This window comes from Canis lupus, chromosome 31 (assembly GCF_003254725.2).
Source record: "Canis lupus dingo isolate Sandy chromosome 31, ASM325472v2, whole genome shotgun sequence".
Taxonomy (NCBI): domain Eukaryota; kingdom Metazoa; phylum Chordata; class Mammalia; order Carnivora; family Canidae; genus Canis; species Canis lupus.
The window spans coordinates 26,087,436-26,093,435 of NC_064273.1; positions in this window are offsets into that span (position 1 = coordinate 26,087,436).

The window sequence follows — 6,000 nt, forward strand, 5'->3', positions numbered from 1 at the left end:
TGCATGCAATGGTTGAATCACTAAATTGTACACCTGAAACTAATATTACACTGTATGTTAACTAACTGGAATTTAATACACAAAATATTAAAGTAAAATAAAATAAAATAAAATAAAATAAAATAAAATAATAACATCTAGGCAGAACCCAAGTGCTGATAATGAAATGCAAGGTCAAAACCAGAGCAGCTAGAGAAAACAGAAATATTACCTACAAAGAGTAACCATAGTAGATTCCTCAGAAGCAAAGGAAGCCAAAGAATAATGTGATGACATTTTAAGGAAGAATGGATTACAGATAACTGTCAGCCTAAAATCTCATACAATCAAATGTTCTCCCAAAATTTCTGAACAAGTAAATAGTGAGACAGTTTATTTTTATCAAGTATTAATTGTAAGAAACAGTAAGTTTGCTTAGGCAGAAAGAAAGAGATCCTGACAGAAACACAGACATTCACAAAAGCATGGAATGATTAGAAAAATGTATATGAATACTATCATGCACAGATAGTGATAAGGTTTGACATATATATATGGAGGTTTAAATATATGGAGGTTTAAATATATATAGAAAATGAGATATATTACACATATTCCATAGAAGACTGGATTATAAAAATAGCACTAAGGTTCTAGACTTATCAGGAAAGAAGTAGAAGTAACATATTGCAATAGATTGTAGTAAGTCATTGATGCTACAAACAAGATGAAAACACAGAGTGTAGTAATGATAGAAAAACTGCAGGTGAAAATGTAGAACTTTGGAAAACTATTTGGTAATATGTTCTATAACTCAGTAATTCTGGTTCTAGGAATATACCTAATTGGCATGCCTACCTTGATAGATTAATCAGACATCAGTAAACTTTTTCTGTAAATAGTAAAATATTTTACATTTTATAGGCCATATGGTGTGTGTCTCACTACTCAATTCTGTCACTGTAGCCACAGACCATACATAAATGAAATGGTGGGCAAGAATTTGTGGATCTCCTGGGTAAATTATTATTCAGCAGAATATATTCTCTTCTCTCTCACTCTTAGGGCAGGAATATATATCCCAACCCTTTGATTATGGCAGTCTATGTCACTTGGTCTGGCTTTACTGAGGGTGGAGTGTTTTTCTCTGATCATTGCCTTTGGGCTTGACCATGTTATTTGCACTGGCCAGAGAGATATTGTCACACATGCCTTGAGCATAGGGATATCCATACATGTCTGAGCTTTCCCTGTTGTACTCCAGCCTTCTCACCTGGAGAAGATGCCTCCAGTATCTACCAATCCAAGGAAGATGAGGGATTCATGAAGGAAAGAACCCACAACTTGAGCCAAATGTACATTATATTGACCAAATCCCAATAGACTCACAAACATACGAGCAAGACATAACTGTTAATATCATATGACACAGAGATTTGAGGGCTTTTAAAGCAACATTATTACAGCAATAATTAGCATGCCTTAGATACATGCATAAGTGTATCAAGAGACATGTACAAGATTGTCTATGGCAACACTATTAGCAAAATACTGCTAAAAATGTGAGACAATGCAAATGACCATCAAGAGTATGAATAAAGAAATTGTGGTATATCTGTACATTGAAATTTTATACAGCAGCAGTGAGAAAACAAAAAACATAAATCTACCAAAAAGAATGAGGCTCAAAAGAAGCCAGATAAAATAATCCTCTGTATGGGATTCATTTGTATAAAACTCAAAAGTTGGCAAACAAAGCCATAGTTTTGAATATCAGAAATGGTTATCCTTAAAGGTTGGTGCTGAATGGAAATGGGCATAAGGGGAGTCATCTGGAATATTAGTGATATGTGATTTTTGGATCTAAGTACTTACTAGATATGTTTACATTGGAAATTCATCAAGTTCTACCTTTATGATTTATTCATAGTCTGGATGCTATACAATATACATGAATAGTCTTTTATTAAAACACATAAAAATATGTTAAGTCAGTTCACTGAAAGTATTCCATAGAAAACATGATGTAGTAGACGAGACATGTTTTCATCTGAGAACAGATGGAAAAACTTGGCAGACTTTCAGTATCAAGTAATTTCCCTTTCAAGGTACCCACTCATCCATTAAATACAATATAAAACTTAAGACTGTATAATAGAACTATATAAATATAAACATCTCTAGAAATCCACAGTTGAGTAGAACCAATATCCAAAACAAAATCCCACAAATTTAGAGCAATGCTTGTGTGCTCTGTCATCCCAAGTAATTTGGCAATATTTATCAACTGGTCAAATTCAGAGTAAGCAGTAGTTGAAAAATAAACAAACACTTAAAAAAAAAGTAATAGATTGATTTCTGATCAGTTTGAGGTGTATGGAAAAACTGTGCAGAAAGCACAGAAAATTCCCACATACAGCTTCACTCTCTCACCACAAGTGTCTTCTATTATTAATTTTTTTGCATTAGTGTGGTACATATGTCAGAACTGATGAGCCAATATAGGTACATTGTTATTAATTAAAGACCACAGTTCAGTGTACATTGTGTTGTACATTCTATGAGTTTAGACAAGGTGTAATAACATGTATCCACCATTACAGTATCATACAGAATAGCTCCACCATCCTGAAAATCTCTAGTGCTTCATTCTCAACCCTCTCTCACTGCCCCGCACACCCATGGAAACCACAGATCTTTTTATTGGCTACTTTAGCCTAGTGCCTTGATAGCTCACTTCATTTTTTTTCACTGACTAATATCCAATGCATGGATGTATCACACTTTGTTTACATTTACCTACTGAAGGATGTTTTGGTTGCTTTCACATTTTGGCAATTATGAATAAAGATGCTATAAACATCTGAGTGCAGGTTTTAAGTAAACATGGTTTCAACTCACTTGAGTAAATGGCAAGGAGCACAGTTACTGGATAATATGGTAAGATATTTGTTTAGTTTGAAAGAAGCTGCCCAACTATTCCAAACCAACTGTATTATTTGGGATTCCCACCAGCAGTGAAAGAGTTCCTATTGCTCCACATTCTTGCCAGCATTTGTCAGTGTTTTGCATTTTAGTTATCCTAAAAGTTGTAGAGTGGTGTCTCAGTGTTTTAATTTGCAATCTTCTAATGACGTTCAGCCTTGAGTATCTTTCTGTATGCTTATTTGCCAACTGTCTATTTTTTCTGGTAAAGTATTCAGATCCTTTGCCCATTTTTAATTGAATTATTTACTTTGTTGCTGTTGTTGAGAAAGAAAATGCCTCTTCTTAAAGCCACATGATTTGACTGTAGGATTCTAACATTTTAGCAAAAGAATCTTACCTATGAAGGCTTCATTTCACCTTATGAATCAAGAGACTCTAAAATTTTTCTAATGAAAATTAGTGTGAAATATGCAGTGAACACTACCTAGGGTTTTCTCCACCCACTATGGAGGGTGTTTAAGAAGTTATATGCAAATGGTCCCATTCAATCTGAGGCACATTTCTCCGTTTTTCAATTGAACCATCTACTCCTTATATTATGTGCTTCTACAGAAATTACTATGCTGGGCTGGGTTATGGCTATGGCCACTTGGGCTGTGGCTATGGCAATGGTTAGGGTGGATGTAAATATAGCTGCTGTCACTCATCTTGCTGTGGAAGATTCTGGTCCTATGGATTCTACTGAGGAACTTCTAGAGCCACTTAGATTATTGGACTCCTCCTCCCATGATTGATTCTGTTTTTAGAACTCTTCACATAGAACTCTATTCTCTCTTTAAATAGTGTCCAACCCAATCTTAGCCTATAAGAATGGTGAGAGGGAAGAATGCATTTCAAATTTGGCAAGTTCCACCTTGGTTGATTAAAATAGTTTGAAATCTGTTATGACTTATAGACTTATAGACTTTTCTCCTCCTATTTTTTTTTAATTTTTTAATTGGAGCTCCATTTGCCAACATATAGCCTAACACCTAGTGCTCGTCCTGCCAAGTGCCCCTCTCAGTGCCCATCACCCAGTCACCCCAACCCCATGCCCACCTCCCCTTCCGCTACCCCTTGTTCATTTCCCAGAGTTTTTTTTATTTTTATTTTTATTGGTGTTAAAATTATACTTCCATTTCACTTCAGTGCACAGTTTATTTTAATAACTTTCATGGACAGAAAAATTTAACTTCATTTTGAAATCAACATCCTTACTGTCAGTATTGCTTTATTTAAATTTACCTCTTTGCCTCCTTTAGCTTTAGGTGATCATGACTGGAGAAACTGTGCTATTTGTATTCCCAAAGTGATGAAGTATCAGAAAGATAGGTCTCTCATTTCTTCAGAGACACTAATGTCAATTTGTGTATTCATACTATCATCATCACCTTGATCACACTAAAACCTTATCTTCATAAGCTGAAAGTATAACAAATAATTATTTTAATTACTTAGTAATACTTTCTATAGTAGTAACCTAATCTTCCATGATTCTATTCTGATGTCTCCATTCTTAGGCCTCTCCTGACACTACACATTTGGATTAAACCATTTATTGCTGTGCTTTTGTATAGACTTATTATTTTGGTTTGACCAACTCTAGTATTTTTCCACTGAGGCTACCTATCCTATAGATCCAGCTACTGGGAATAATTTCATTTGAGGAGATTTAAATGACATGCATCGTTTTGTCATTAAACAAGATTCATTATTTTTTCACTTCATTTTCATTATATTTCAAAATTTCACATAAAATTATGGATATGTTAAAATAACTTTAGTCCATTTTTCTACCAAGATGGATATTTACTTAATTGTCTTTTGTAGTTGTCATGTTCTTGTGATATGACAGTGGAAAAAGATTATATTAAGTTACAAAAAAGTAAATCCTATCACTCAGCACCTAGAAAAATAGTCAGTAGGTATAAGCACTGTAGAAAGTACTTTACAAACATTAATTAATTAATGAATGAAGGATGTTAACAATTAATTACACAAAATTTTTCATTCTGTTCCCATACTCTCTTTTAAAAACATATGACAAATAAGATCTGTTTATTTATATTCATCAATCTCCAGAATCACAATTTTTTTATATTATAGCATTTTTGTCAAATTACACATTCTCTGCAGAATGTGATATCTGAAAAAACAGTGGGCTTCTCAGTAGTGGGATTCGTGTTGCTGTGGCAGCTTGTCACTCATCAAACCAACACTGAGATGGTTGTGTATACAGATATAATAAGCAAAAACCAGATTATTCACATTGACTGTGGTATCATCAGGGCCCAGTGGGAACCTAAGCTTATTTTCCCCAGTTGGAGGCAATGAGGCAGTGCAATTAAACACCCTGTTTTTACCAGAAGGTGTCATCAGGACAGAGATGGATATTAAACTTTTACTCCACCCATTTGCAGTGAGGAAGCAATGTGAGTTAGCAGTTCACTTTAGCCAGAGTGGTTTCAGTGACCCAAGAGGAAGCTGAACAAACACATGCACCCAGCCCTTGTTACCTCACAAGAGGACTACTTGCTTTAAAAAGAGAGAAAGATTTTTCCAGAGCCACCAGTAGCTTTATAATTGTGCTTCTGAATTGACTTTTTGACACTGAATTGTAATCCATATTCTACAGAATGGAAGAAGGTATTTGTAAATGACATATCAGATAGAGGGCTAGTATCCAAGATCTATAAAGAACTTATTAAATTCAACATCCAAGAAAAACAATCCAATCACGAAATGGGCAAAAGACATGAACAGAAATTTCACCAAAGAAGACATACACATGGCCAACAAGCACATGAGAAAATGCTCCGCATCACTTCCCATCAGGGAAATACAAATCAAAACCACAATGAGATCCCACCTCACACCAATGAGAATGGTGAAAATTAACAAGACAGGAAATAACAAATGTTGGAGAGGATATGGAGAAAGGGGAACCCTCTTGTACTATTGGTGGGAATGTGAACTGGTACAGCCAATCTGGAAAATTGTATGGAGGTTCCTCAAAGAGTTAAAAATAGAGCTACCTTATGACCCAACAATTGC